The following is a 15877-nucleotide window of genomic DNA, read 5'->3' as shown; positions in this document are numbered from 1 at the left end:
GCTGGTGTTGTGGGAGAGTGTTGTATAACAGAGGACTGGGCTGTATAGCACACAGGGGCTGGGGGGGCACAAGAGGGTACAAATAAAAATATACAGTTCACAGACAGGAAAATAGTCAACATTTTGATTCAAAACTACTGTATAAAAGCTTGCAAAACCTTGAAATGTGGCTCCCCAAGACTATACCCTAAACTTTGAGGACAAATGTCAGAGGGGTTTTATAATTCACACTTCATTAAAACATTTCAGTTTCAAACCAGCAACAGCTCCCGTGTGTTCCTGTTCTTGTCACTAGAGTTGTTTCACTACCTTTTTTGTGGGAAGGTTTTTCACCCTGTTTTAAGACACCTGCTTTGCTAATGCACAGACTATTTCTTCTTTTCAGGTGTTTTGGTTGAGAGAGGGACTCTCAAAAGAAGTGTGACATTTTGAAAGACAGATCATGAGCAGGTTAACCATTAAAAGAATAAACGCAAACCGCTTTTTACACAATATAAACCAGGTTAAAAATAACATACCGCATTATCCAGCCCATCGAGCTGTATGGGTCCCAGTCAGTCAACAGGAAATGAGATAAACACCCAATAGAAACCCTGCATACTGAACTGTACAAAATAATAAGAGAGGGAGGGAGACAGCACAGTATTTCTAAAGACAGGTAGGGTCCAGGGTGGGCTTTTGAGGACTGCTGTCATATTTTACATACTAACCTACTTACTTTTACAGACTATTCCTGATACATACAACTTCTACCCTTAATTATATTGTTATAGTATTACTAGGTCAATTACAAACTATCCCTGATATTAACCTGCATACTGCCATAAAACAAAAATTACATTTTCCCACGCACAATAACCATCACACACACACACACACACACACACACAGTGAGCGTTAACGTGGCAGTGAATGTATGAAAAGGAGAAGCACAAAGAGCTTTTAACACAATATAACGGAAACTACATTGAATAGTATACCTGTCAAAATTATTCAGATGCAATTCCAATGTATTCAATTCCACAAAGGGGCAGCGATCTCAGTCTTAATTTTTATCTCTTGCTTGAGCACATTTCTCCAAACAGAATTAAATTTTTCAAAACAATGAGCACCGGCTCCAAACTGAAACACGTTTGGCCAAAATGACACAAATCCTTTACAAAACGCACCCAGACTCTCAAAACAGCAAATACACGTCGCAAAATCAAATCAGTCCATCAAAGCAGTATCATCTAATGAGAAATTATTTCCATCAGCCACTTCACAATGGCACAATACACACCAACCATGAGCATCAATATGACATGGTCAGCCCTGTACTGCTCTCTTTGTCGTCCTCTGCTTGCTTGTAAAATAAGCGTTAATGGTCCGTAAACATTTCACCCCAACATGAGCTGCACTCATGTTCTCTGAGTGACTCATGAAGATCATGAAGACCAAAGCAGAAAGATTTTCACTCAACAGCAAAACATGTAATCGCTTCATCCACGTGTATGAATTCATGTGGCAACACGTGTGCCTCAAGAGAAACACAACATGAACATGGGTAGCCATTGTAACTGTCTGCATCTAAACAGTGTATGGAAATGCATTACTGTGACGAGCCCTGACCTGCACAGACTGGAACCCGATCTCCTTCACTCTGCCACTGCTCCTGTCACAGGTACCTGTACAGCCGTTTCATCCTTAACTGGTGTCGATTCAAGACCTGGTCAGCAGCTGCCAGACTGACACTCTGTACATTGTGAGATATTTGATGTTCTTGTATATTTGTAGTCTGGATCTCCCTCAAACATACTGAGTTGTTTGAAGACACTGTATCTATGGCCGCCTCCTGTTCAGTGTTTGACTCTTCCTTGGCCACCATGGGGTTGTGATTATGGGCTGATGGCTGATTGAACAATTGAGCAATGAGGATTTGCACATGTGCAGTAGAGATTCACACTTGTGGGAGTGTGAGTTACGGACTCTGAACACATGTTCTAATTTTGTTTGACAAGACTTACCTAATTGATGTTTGTGTCTTGTGTAGAGAGTTGTGTTTAGCTGTTTTGCAGAAATGTATCCTGTTCTGCTCGGTTTCATTCACATTGACTTGGCAATCGAGAAAAACTGTAACCTGCATACTGCCATAAAAATAATACATATCCAATATTATATCGTGCCAAAAGTAGTGTCGCATGCAGGCAAAGTATCTTGTGAGTTTTAAATTCATGTTATTATTTATGTACAGACAACCTGAGGCCCAATACAAAACTAATCATCCTAATTAACATTACATGGTGTAAATATGTAATTAGGGAGATAGAGCAAGGGGGGTGGAGAAAGAAATGGGAGGAGAGAGAGAGAGAGATAGGGGGTGGGGGTGCAGAGGAAGTCAGAGGGGTAGAGAGAGATAACATTATGTACAGTTTTGTTGAAAGGTATGATTTCGATTGGCTAAATAATTTGAGTGCATTAATATTGAGTACAGTAATTTTGTGAATTATTGGACAGGTCTGATCATATCGTGCTGTTGCTGCTGCCGTGCTGCTTCTCTCTCAGGTGACTCTCCAGCTCCTTCACTGGCGCAGGTTCCTGGCTACTGGTGTCTGGTGGCCATGATGCCCCTCCAGCACTGTGATGTGCCGACTCTGTGTGGAGGCTGTGAGCTCTGGACGGGTCACAGCACCTCAACAACAACACGGTTGGTGACTCAGAAAATTGGGGAGGACAGGAGGAAAACCAACCCACTGCATCATGTTATTTTACTCTATACTTTCTTATGTTCAAGTTATGTTATGTTCTTATGTTCAAATGTAGCAATAATCCAACCAGCAACCTAATGAAAACTTACTATACAACTAAGGTAACCCAAAGTTTATCCCCATCTTCCATAAGGAACTAATATCATATTATCATATATCATATTACAACACAAAGGATGAATATAAAAAAGGGGCCAGGTGAACGAGAGGGAAAGACAGTGCGGCTCTGGATGGGAATGAGCCTCGTGTGTGTAATGCGTCACTAGAAGCCTGTCAGTCCAATAGGGGTGACGCAACATCCAGTACGTCATAGTGGGAATTTTACACAACACGCTCTGATTTAAAATTGAAAAACAAAAACCATGAATATCTAGAATTATTAAAAAAGGGAAATATTAATGTGAAAAATCAATAAGTAGTTCGCAATTTGCAATTCTAATTTCTCTTTTCTAATATGGTACTGTATCTATCGCTATAGCGCCAGTCACACTCGCGTACATACAGTGGTAGAGAGTCTCTCTTAAGACTGTGAGATCGCTGCTCCCTTGTGGAATTGAATGAAAGTGCAACCGAATTATATAGTCAGGCAAATTCATAATTTTCAACAATACTGGACCTCCCTCTCTCCATCACCCTCTCAAATTTAAATGGTGGTTTGTAATTTAAATTTCTTTGCCCCAATGTTCCAGAGAGGAGATGTTGATGTGTACTGCAGTTTGCTAACCAGCCTCCACTGTGCAGTGAGCTTCAGGGCCAGCTGGCTGAGGGGACTCTTTTCTGGGCTGAGCTCTTGGGTTGGCAGGACCTTGTGCTGGAGCAGGTCTGGGTCACTGTTCTTCAGATGTGTCCAGAGTGCTCTTTTCTGTATGTTGATGGGCCGTGGATCGTGGTGTAATTCTGACCTGCATGCCTGGTTTGGGCTTTTGTATAGTTTAGCTTGCAGGGTTTCCATTGAGTGTTTATCCCATTTCCTGTAGTCCTGTTGACTGACTGAGCCCCATACCTCAGTCCCATACAGCTCGATGGGCTGGAAAATGCAGTATGTTATTTTTAACCTGATTTATGTTGTGTAAAAATCAATCAATTTTTATTTGTATAGCACCCTTCGCAGGGTAGCCACAGAGCACTTTACAGACTGGAAAACATACAAAGTACAGCAAAATAAAATACATGAATTCAATAAAGTAAAATAAATCTAAACCTGTAAACAGTTTACATGATTTAAAATAAAGTAAGTGAACATTTAAGTAAATAAACCATTTAGGCACGGAGGAGAGAAAAACAAAAAAACTCCTATGGATGGCATGTAGGAGAAAATGAATCTCTGGGGGTCCACGGCTTAGGGCCTAGGCCTAATGGTTGCCTCCCCTCCAGGCAGTGTAGTTATTACAGCAGCAAGGAGATCAGAACGCTCTTGCTCGGTGCTGCTGGCTGTGCTCTTCCCTCTGGAGGATGCCTCTCGCCGGCCATCGGGGGTGGGGGGGTTGGACCATCAACAGCCTTTGGGTGGCGATGGCTCGTCAGACCTTGGGTGTGGATGCCTCGTTGGCCCTCCATGGTGAGGTGCCTTGGAGGAGGGTTGTGCCTCATCAGACTTCCATGGTGGGGGACGAGGTGCCTCATTGGACCCTCAGAGGAGGCTGTTGCTAGAAGACAAGAAGGCAGTCGTGCTCAGATACTGGTCATGCAGTGCAGGACATTTCCAAAGACAGCTGTGCAATTGCATGTCCATGGCACACCGGCGGCACTATGGGCTAGAAAAACAGAGACTAAACAGACTAAAGGCTAAGACAGAGGGGGCATCTCTTACTTTGACTGGAAGATCATTCATCAGCTTCGGGGCCCTATAACTGAATGCTCTACCACCTGTGGTTTTCTTGTGTATTTTAGGGACCACTAAGTAACTGGCTTCTTGTGATCTCAATGGCTGACCTGGAGTGTTTTGAATAAGGAGATATTTTAAGTAGGGAGGTGCCAATCCCTTTAGTGCTTTAAATGTTAGTAAGAGAACTTTAAAGTCTATCCTGTAGTGCACGGGCAGCCAGTGAAGAGAAGCCAATACTGGAGTGATGTGATCATGTTTTTTTGTTTTAGTAAGAATTCCTGCAGCAGCATTTTGGACTGAAGTGCAGAAATAGCTGTTTGTGCTGCCTGACAGAATGGCATTACAGTAATCCAATCCAGATGTGACAAATGCGTGTATCAATTTCTCAGTGTCCTGTAACGAGAGGAATTGTCTCAGTCTAGTGATGTTTCTAAGCTGGAGAAATGAAGATCGACACATTCTGGATATGTGGTTCAAAGGATTTAGATCACAGATGACACCCAGGTTTTGTGCTATTTCCTTTGGGGAGAAATTAAAGTTATCAGTACTTAGATTTGTCAGTGCATGATGAACAGTTCGATTTTTGTCCCCTAAAATGAGGACTTCTATTATGTCAGAATTAAGCATAAGAACTTTTTTTGTCATCCATGTTTTAATCTCGGACAGACAGCAGATTAGTGTTTCTAGGTCTATGGTGTTGTTAGGATTTACTGACAGATATAATTTTGTGTCATCTGCGTAACTGTGAAAGTTACGATTATGTCGTTGAATTATATCACCAAAAGGGAGTACATGTACAATGAAAAAAGTATAGGTCCAAGGACTGAACCTTGTGGCACTCCATACTTAACCTCAGTTAAATCTGAGTGGTTCTCATTAATCTGTACATATTGGAGTCCATTTGACAGATATGATTTAAACCATGACAGCACATTGTGAGACAAAGCGGTTTGTGTTTATTCTTTTAATGGTTAAATCTCCCTGCTCATGATCCGTCTTTCAAAATGTCACACTTCTTCTGAGGGTTCCTCTCTCAACCAAAACATCTGCATTACTGTCACCGCCTACGGGGTGCTTATGACATGTCATGACCACAACACCTCTTATTTGACGAGAGAGGACCTGGTTCACCCCCTCAAGTCTCTCCCCGGGCGGCTCGACTGGACCCCAGAATACCACCACACACAAGGCAAGTTTACAAAAAGTAAACTGATTTTATTTAGCTAGAACAGGGCATGAAGACTGTACTAGCATACATTAATTGCAATATTTACATCTAAAACCTATAATAAAATTGCCTTTAATAAAACCGCACACTAAAACTACTAACAACCCTACCCAAAACAAAGAAAATTAGAAAGAGCTAATTAAAATAGATAAAACCCAGTTTCCTCGTCTAAAATAGAAATAGCCACAACCAAGTTTTACAGTGTCATCTACAGGAAAGAAATCTCCCTTCTGCTCAGAGGACATAACCAAGTCTGTTCAGTAGTGCTGGGACCAGTCAGCCAACTGGGACCCCAGTGACTGCAGGGAAGAGCAAATCTCAAGTCTCAAATCGCACAGACTCCACTGCAGTGGTTCAATGATCCTCCTAGTCCAGCAGCACAGCAGGCAACAGCCTCTAGCACCCCGCAGAGGGACCCTTTCCACCAGGTGAACAGACAGATGAAACCCTGACAAAGTCTCAATAAACAATGTCCTGCTTCTCTTAACTATTCCCTTCCCACGGAAGAAAGCAGAGGACTTGTCGCTCCGTGGGGATTTGTGTTAAAAACAGACAGAAACACTGCGAGCGACTCACCTGTCTGTTTTATTATTTGTGCTTTACAGGACTGGAAACAGCGAATAAATACACGTTTCTGTTAGAGATACTAGAAGAGCTGGACGTGTAGAGACAACATTATATTCACACAAGCATGTTCCCATAAGAATACGTTTCATGTGCAACAATAATACTACATAGCGAATATGTATTGATATTATTATCGTCATCATTTGTGCTGGTATATATGTATTTTAAACGCACAGTGACTCCCTTCACTTATTACTCTTACTACAGATCTGTAACTGCAAACGATACTATTTGCCGTATTATTTATAATGTACTTATCAGATCCTTAACCAGGGCAAGTTACACTTGAAACACAATACACACGTTTCACATTAATCATCCAGAGACAATATAGCAGCTTTAATTGAACTAAAGTGCGCGTCTCAGTCATGGCGTTTATGGACGCATTTATTAAACCAGTCCTTATGTTTTAGAGGAAACCCAGATCTGCTGTATGTATTTATTCATTAATTTAATTGTAAATGGACACGTTAATGACTCGTGTTCTTCACACTGACTGTGTCTGGATTGTCCTGCACACATTCACACACACAGCCTGAACACCGGCCAGCTGTCATACAGTTTAATACATTATTATCCTTCAGTTTATTGTCACTAGTCTGTGAATCACAGTGTTTAATGCACTGATATGAACTGTATCAGTCATTGTCTCTGTACTGGATTTCACTCCATGCTGCTAATACAACTGTAATTTCTTCGTGATCGCTCGGCTCTTGAGATTATATTTCCGACACAATGTGTCTGCTGTCCTCCTGTGTCTCAGTCAGACTCACTCCTCTGATAGAGACTCGTGTCCTCAGTGGACGGACGTGTCCAGCAGCGGCCCGTTAACCGGCTCTGACCAGCGGAACCGGGGCATCGGCTCGGACCCTGTCCTGCTCCGTGGGAGGTTGCAGGCCGGCTGAGCGTCTCTCTGGGTTTAAATAATAGCAGGACAGGTTGTACAGGTGAAGACAATCACTGGGATGACGTGCAGGTAAGTCCAGGGGAATGCGCTTAACAACCAAAGCAATCAATCTACCAATTAACCCAACACTATACACAATAAGAAAGTAAAGGAGCATACTTTATAAATAAACAATCGTGAAAACCAAATCAGTGCACGGCAACAGTAATGAAGTGAAAATAAATCATAATAAATAAGTAAAAAAAGTGATAAATTAACTGCTAATGGCTTGTCAGGCCCCACCCGTGACACCAGCAAAGCAGGCGTGTTAACCGTGTGAACAACCTTCCCCGGAGAAGGTAGTGAACCAACTGTAGCGACAAGAACAGGACCACACTGTCGCTGGCTTGAAACTGAGACGTTTTAATAAAAACTAAAGTGCAAATGATTAAAGTCGCTGTGGGGGAATCTTTGACTGCAAGTGTTTTTTTTCCCCCATATGATTGTAACAAGGAAACATAAGGGATCGTGACAAACTATTTAAAAGCTCAGGTTTCCCCTTTTTCAAGGCTTCTTCTGCTCTTTCTGCGACTCGGATTGGAGAAAAATGATTGGAAACCAGCTGAACTCTTCAATAGTTGGTCTCGATGCCTTATGGTTTTTTTGGCAGTGTATTTGGCTTCTGGGACTAGTGGAGCTCAAGTTCTGAGGTGCCAATGATTGTGTAAATATACCAAAGCAGGGTGTGACGCTCCACGGGCCACAGGAACAGGGGACCCAGTTGGGGTGCGTGGCAGAGTTGGTCAGGACAGGGCAATCAAGGGCAAGGCAAAGACGTGGTCGTGGTCACTAGCAAGGGTCTGTCGATCAGGCAAACAGAGAATCAAGGGAAGTCCAAGGTCGTGGTCAAGGATATAACGGTTTTTGTCGGGCACAAGGAGACTGCTTGGAAATGTAGTAAGTACTGACAAAACTTTGCAAAGACTGAGGATTAGTGAGGGGTTTATATGTGGAACAGAAATCCAAGTTGGGAGGTGCAGGGCGAATGGGAGCAGAGGGTGATTGAACAAGTGCACAAGGGTTCAGGAATGTTGATTGATTGATTGCTGGACTGTAGCCGTGACACAGAGGACTTGTGACTGTGTAAATATGAGACAACATTGCGTTAATACAAGATAACTTTGACCAGAGATGTATATTAGAAATCCCATGTGTTTGTGCACTGGGCCGAGTATTAGTGATCATAACCTCACACCTGAACACGAACCCCCTGCTTTTTGTCCTACTCATAGATTAGGATATAGCTTTTGGGGAGCCAAATGTCAAGGGTTTGCAAGCTTTTATACAATAGTTAGGACTCAAAATGTCGACTATTTTCCCGAGCGTGAACTGAATATCTAGTGCCCCGCCAGGCCCTGTGTGATATACAGTCCTCTGTTACACAATACTCTCCCACAACACCAGCTGCTCTGCAAAATACTTTATTTTATATATTTTATACTTTCTGTGATGGAGGACAGAGACAGCGGGGGGGTGTCAGAGTGAGAGACGCAGCTCTCAGGAGACTGACACACCCAGCGCGTCACACAGCAGAGAGACAGTGTAAAGGCAGAGATACAGATACAGTTTTAAAATCATAAGATCTCACAGGAAATCATCGATCATTATTGCTGGTTATTGTGGGGAAACAGAAAACTAAATCACAATAATACACGTGTGATGTTAGAATCACTGGCAGCGTCCGTTCGCCCCATTGGGCCGGTGGTTGGTGGTCTGGAAGTGGTCGGGCCGGCAGAGGTTGTCGATGTTGTCACAGGCCAGCGTGATGAAGCTCTGGGCACGAATGACACTAGTGACACACTAGTGCTCACACACAGGTTCCTCTGATTGTTCTGCGAGTATCTCCTGCCTCCTGCCCTGCAAACGTTGACGACATTCACCCGAGACGAGTCAATGAAGGTATGGGAAACAGAAAGCCATACAGAGAGAGAAAGAGACAGAATGACAGACAGAGAGAAATACATGCTCTTACAGATATATCATACATGTTCTAATGGAGACACTTCACCTGGACAGAAACGCAGAGAGAGTTCGCTGGTCTGGTCTGAAGCGGTTGAGTGTGAGTGCCGCACTGAGGGTCTGTGTGCTTATATACTGCCCCTCTGAGCTCAGAGTAAGGACTGAGTGTGAACACAACACATACATTGTCTCTCTCACACACACACACACACTCTCAGACTCACACTAACACCCAAGTACCCACAGCTGAATGACTTCACTTCACTTTAGGCCGCATTGGTAAATGTGTTGCTCCCTGCCAGCTCTGCAGAACTGTCGCCCACACAAACAGAAACCGACACAAAGACGCGCTGACATGGAAGGGAGATGCTCATGTGTATTTATTGACCCCCTGCAACAGAAGCGATGTCGGAGGGCTGTGCTCCTCTGCTGTGTGATCACAGATGACGCGGGTGTGCATCTGTCAGTCAAGCAGGAGTCATATAAGAAACACAAAATGCACACTGTACTTCAAGCAGGTGCTGTGTGAGTAGTATCGAGCTGACCTCGTTAGTCTGAGCCTCTCTCATCTGCACACACAGCAAGTCCCAGAGCTCAGCCATGCGTTTGCAGATGAAAATAAGGGCAGCGGATATTCCAGGGAACTGATGTTTAGTCTCCCTGGAAAGCAATCATATTTGACATGGTACACTGTACTTTGCCATATGATTACATTTTTTACCACGCTTTTACCATCACGTTACCATGAATTTACCATTATTCTCTCACATTTTGACCATGTTTTTACTATGCTACACCATAATTGTATGTTGATCACAGGGTTGTTTAATGCCCTCCCCTTACCATGCACACATACTACTACATTTTACAACAGTCAATGTTACATGTACATGTATGTATGGATTTATTGCGCTGGAGCCCCCAGTCAGGGACAGTGCAGTGTGCGACCGGTAGGAACTGCTGTGTCATCGTCTCCTTTCTCTTCATCTCAGTGGCTTGTCTACAGACTTTCCATGTCTGCTGTTGCTTAATCATTGAGGGTTAATAGGATGTTGAACATGGCAGTATGTAAGGTTGTATAAAGGGCTTTGAGCTTCCTGTGGTGCTCAGAGACACGCCGGTTCATCCCAGTGATGTTTTGGAGGGAGAGGGAGAGGTGGCACCCAGTTCCCTCCGTGCGCAGTCTCAGATCAGGACCCCAGGACACCACATCAGACAGGTAAGTGTAACATTTATTTTTACACCAATACTCTGACCAAAGGCTGCACCCAGGCGCACGATTTGAAAGGGGGTTAGAAAAATACAACCTAAGTAAAAGCTTGGGCAATAAAAAACCCTAAACTTCCTAATAAGGAGAGCATCAGAAAAGATCCTACGTAAAGCTAGTAAAATTGACTATAAGAATTCCCCCCCTATACATCATGAAACAGCTGCACAATGAAGACTCTTTTCCCCTCTTTTTGAGCAGCGCATCACCACCACACTCATCACCGTTCACTGTTTGAACAGCAATAGCCAGTCTATACAGTCCACTGGCTCTCAATGCTGGTCCTGGGGACCCCGTGCCCTGGTGGTTTTCGTCCCACCGAGCTCTCAATGACTTAATTGAACCCTCAATTGAACCAATTTGCAATTTGCAATTTAACTTTTTAAATTGTGTGTCTTATAAAAAGTTGGAGATTTCAATTTCCGCAGTTTCATACTTAACATGAACTCTAAAACTGTTTAAAATAATTGAAGATCTCCTATTAGGCAAATGATTAGTTAAATTAGGTTCAGTTAACTACCCTACTAGTAATGAAGTAATTGAGGGCTCAGCTAGAACAAGAAGCAGCAGAGCAGGGGTCCCCAGGGCCAGCATTGAGGACCACTGAGAGTCTGTCTCTCAGGTCAGGGGCGCAGCTGAAGGCAATCAGTCTAGCAATGTGGTTTAGTCCAGCTGGGAATGTACATTCTGGGACTTCACTCAGCAAAGCAAGTAAGTGAAACACACGTACTAACAATAAAGCATAATTAAACAATCAATATCACTTCCACAGGAACACACACAAGGGTATAGAACAGTCAGGATGGCAAGTCCACATACAATAGTCCGTCATACAAGTGTTTTCAGGCGGCACTGACCGCTGCCTTCGACACACAGACCACCCATGAGCCCCTGCGCTGCACTGCTGCTGGGCTCCAGCCCTCACTGCTTGTTCACAACAGCAGAGGGCGATACAGTATTAAATGCTGGACTACTGGCACCGTCCATGACGTGTACATGTGTGTGTGTGCATGCCTGATGAGACAGATCTTGATAAAAACATATCATGTATTACAAAATGTCACACTTCTTATATATACAGATTAACAAATGAAAGGATAAACCTGAATAAATGAGTGGAGGAACATTAGGAATGCAGATGCCTCCAAACAGGTGTACTGCATGATACAATTAAGCAATTTACATCCTATCATGCTCTGTGGCAGGTATACAAATGCTGAGCAGGGCCAGCTGACCTCGATTTTGGATCAAGATGGCAAGAGGAAACGATCTAAGTGACTTTGAAAGAGGGGTCATTATTGGGGAATGAATGGCAGGAGCTTCAGTCACGAAGACGCTCAACTGGCTCGTGTTCTGGACAAGTGGGCGAGTGCATGTGAGGCGACACCAAGAGAACAGTACAGGCCTGACTGCTGGACCCCTACAGTGAGGGGGTCCGGAGGCTCTGTTATGCTGTGGGGGGCATTTTCCTGGCATGGTTTGGGTCCACTTGTCCCCTTAGAGGGAAGGGTCACTGCAAATCATTGCAGAGTTATTCTGAGTGATCACCTTTTTCCTATGGTGACACATTTCTATCCTGATGGGAGTGGACTCTTCCAGGATGACAATGCCCATCCACAGGGCACGAGGGTCACTGAATGGTGTGATGAGTATGAAAATGATGTGAATCATATGCTATGGCCTTCACAGTCACCAGATCTCAACCCAACTGAACACCTATGAACGTGTTAGACAGCGCTCTCCACCACCATCATCAAAACACAAATGAGGGAATATCTTTTGGGAGAATGGTGTTCATCCCTCCAGTAGAGTCCAGACACTCGTACAATCTGTGCCAAGAGCATTGAAGCTGTTCTGGCGGCTTGTGGAGACCAACACCTCACTGAGACACTTTATGTTGGGTTTTCTGTTAATTTGTCACCCATCTATATATATTTTCTGGTAGAAAAAATAATTTTAAATGGTTTTATCAGTTGAAATTCTGCTGGGGTTATCTATATGTGTCCTTGTGGATTAGTCTATGTGGGACAGACTAAAAGACCACTTAAGATTCGGATTGCTGAACACAAAGCAGCGATTAGAAATCAAATTGCCGAGTACTCTATAGCCAAACACTACATGAAGGCTGGATCTTCACCACACTCACTTCATTTTGTGGGTCTGGAGAAGATTAGACCTGAAAGAGGAGGGAATCTCGTAAATTTGCTACTGAGGAGAGAGGCATATAGGATATTGGCATTAAAGACATGAGAACCACTCTTAGAAGTAATGTGTTCAAATTCTACACAAAAACTGTTATTTTCTACACAATATGTGCAGGGTACAGTCTTTCTGCTAACACAATCGAAGTGTGTTATTTATTTCTAACCATAATACTCTGTGAAATGTATCTCAACCAACCGCTTCCACATGCCCTTCGCTGGAGGACAGCGCTGAGCGTTTGAACTTTCTACAAAACTTGTTCTGTGGCCTCAAAATTATGAGAGTTGAGTATCATTATTGTAATCCTTAGTTTGAGTTCTGTTTGAGTTAATTTTACAATTTACGTCACCACCTATGGGGTGGTTAGGGGTGACACGCTTCACGACCATGCCACCTCCTTCATTAATGAGAGAGGACCTCGTTCACCTCCGTCAATTCTCTCCCCGGGCAATTTCAATCTAAAATACAGATAGCAGCAACCAGAGAATGTACAGTATTTAATTCACAGGAAAGTCCAATAACACAGGAAAAAAAACCTTCCCCTCAGAGGATATAAACAAGTCTCTTGTCTGCCGCGCTGCTGTTAAGATGAATTCAGTGACCGCTAGGATTCATGTGAAGTTACCCAGCTGTATAAATGTGTACAAATGTATTTTACTGGAGCAATGTAACCCTTGCTCAAGGGTACAACAGCATTGCATTGCACTGGTTATGAGTCCAGAGCCCTAACCACTACTCCACAGTTATGCCTACTTCCCTCCCCAGCCTACTTCCCTCCCCAGCCTACTTCCCTCTCCAGCCCTGCGCCTTGGTTTGGCTGTGGGTCATGTGGGCTGTGAGTGTCCTGCTCCGTGTGCTCAGTAGTAGGTTGCGCTGCTGACTGACCGTGTCTCTGGGTTTAACCAATTAGTAAGTGAAAATAAGTCATAATACATAAATAAATAAAAGTGATCAATCAACTGTTAATTGCCCGTCACGCCCCGCCCCTGACATTAACTGAAGTAATTCATTATCGTATTAGTACGGAAGAGCCCTGGGGGCATTGAAACAAAACCCCTCCGAAATTCAACTCAAAATTTTAACTTGAAATCTCTAAAGTCTGGGTTTAACATGAATTCTTGTTTAGATTTTTCTTTCACATGGCCCCAGGGCTCTTCCGTACATTAGATATGAAGACGACTATTATTAGTATTTTTTAATGTTTTTATTAAGGACACCTTATAGTAGTAGTATATAATAGTTATATACCCACCATTACAAAATAATATTAAAGTGCAATATGCCGGTAATGTAATGTTGTGGGGATTGTGAAGCCAGTCCTCAGTGACGCGGCGGGTCGCTCAGTGTTTATTTATGTATTATTTATGTATTCATTCGTGTTATTTAAACCTAAAATATCCAGATTTAGATGCTTAACAGATGTTAACTTCATTTATAAAGTGGATTATTCCACAGATGTTTAATGCATAATATGTTGTATATAAAAAAATTGTATATATATGTATATATATATTATTTGACATTACTCATTTTCAGAAAAGTTAAAAAGTACAATTAATTCAGATTATTGCATTTTTTTCTACTGTACTATGTCTTACAGTCTTACATAAATCGTCTGTGATTGTAATTTAGTTTTGTACTGAATAAAGAAGGTTTCTCTGTTTACATTAAACAACTACCACATAGTTTCCTTTGTTAAATTAATATTTTGTTTAGCTTAAATAAGCCAACGTGTTGAGTAAAACTAACATATTACAGTGTTCATGAAATAACACATTATTTGTGCTAATATTCCTACACAAAACCAACACATCTTCTGAGTAAAACTAACCCATAACTGTGTTCATAAAATAACACATTATTTGTGCTAATATTCCTACACACAACCTGTGTTAACTTTAACACAACATGTGTTGTCCGTAATCACACTCAGTAATGTGTTAAAAAACAGCACATCATGTGTTGTTTTTAACACATTTGTTCTAAGAGTGCACCGGGACTTAATGAGGATCTTCATTTTTGTCCTTTTATTTGAAAATGTATGTCTAACATGCTGGAATTAATTGCCAATTGTCTAATAATTGATTGAAAGAGTTACAAATTAATTTTAATGATTGTACTATATATATATTTTTTAAATGTAATTGCATGTAGAATTTGTCTTGCTTATAATGAAATGTTCACACTTTGTTGAAATAATTGTGAGTTTGCATGATTGTTAATTGAATATAGAATGATGGTGCTAATGATTCATTTATATCAGATGTATTGAAGAGATTCAGGAAGATAAGTCGAAACAAATAAGCATCATGATAAATTAAGTATTTTTTTGTGACATCGGTGAATGTGGCCTGTTTTTAGCCGGGAGCTGCTGTCCATCCTTCCTTGAATGGTTTTCCATTAGAGGACAATCTGTTTCATATATATACAGCTCTGGAAAAAATTAAGAGACCACTCCCAGTTCAGGACTCAGTGTTAAGTGGTCTCTGTATATGGTTGGTGCACTGGAAGTGGTCGGGCAGGCAGAGGTTGTTGATGTTTGCAACAGCGTGCTACTGTACTGTGTGTACACTGTGTTAGAGAGTGTGCTCAAGTGTACACACAACACACACAAAACTGAATTCGATAGCAGGCAAAAAAAGTTGTGGAAACAAAAGTAGCCCAAGTAAAAATACTTGAACTAAAGTAAGAGAATATAAACTCATTGTAGGTAATGAAAGAAAACACAATAGTTCATTCGGCCTCAGCATCCTATCTTTCTCATGCATGTTTTCCCTGCGCAGACAATGGGGTAAAAACCCCTGATGTGTCTTATCTACCCCTGGCAGGACTCCATAGCTCTGTCCCCACAAGCCTGGAGACGGTTTTCCCGTTCATAGGGATTTCTGTCATAGACCTTCCACTGCCATGCTGAGAAAAACTCCTCTATGTGGTACATGTTCTAATGGACACATAATGAGATTATAGTCTCTTACTTTAGTGTAAGTATTTTTACTTGGGCTACATTTGTTTCCCCAACTTTTCTTGTCTGCTGTCAAATTCTGAAAATAAAATAAAATGTAGGAAAATCAGTTTT

The sequence above is a fragment of the Amia ocellicauda genome, chromosome 14 (assembly GCF_036373705.1).
Source record: "Amia ocellicauda isolate fAmiCal2 chromosome 14, fAmiCal2.hap1, whole genome shotgun sequence".
NCBI classification, from domain to species: Eukaryota; Metazoa; Chordata; class Actinopteri; order Amiiformes; family Amiidae; genus Amia; species Amia ocellicauda.
This window is presented reverse-complemented; position numbering follows the sequence as displayed.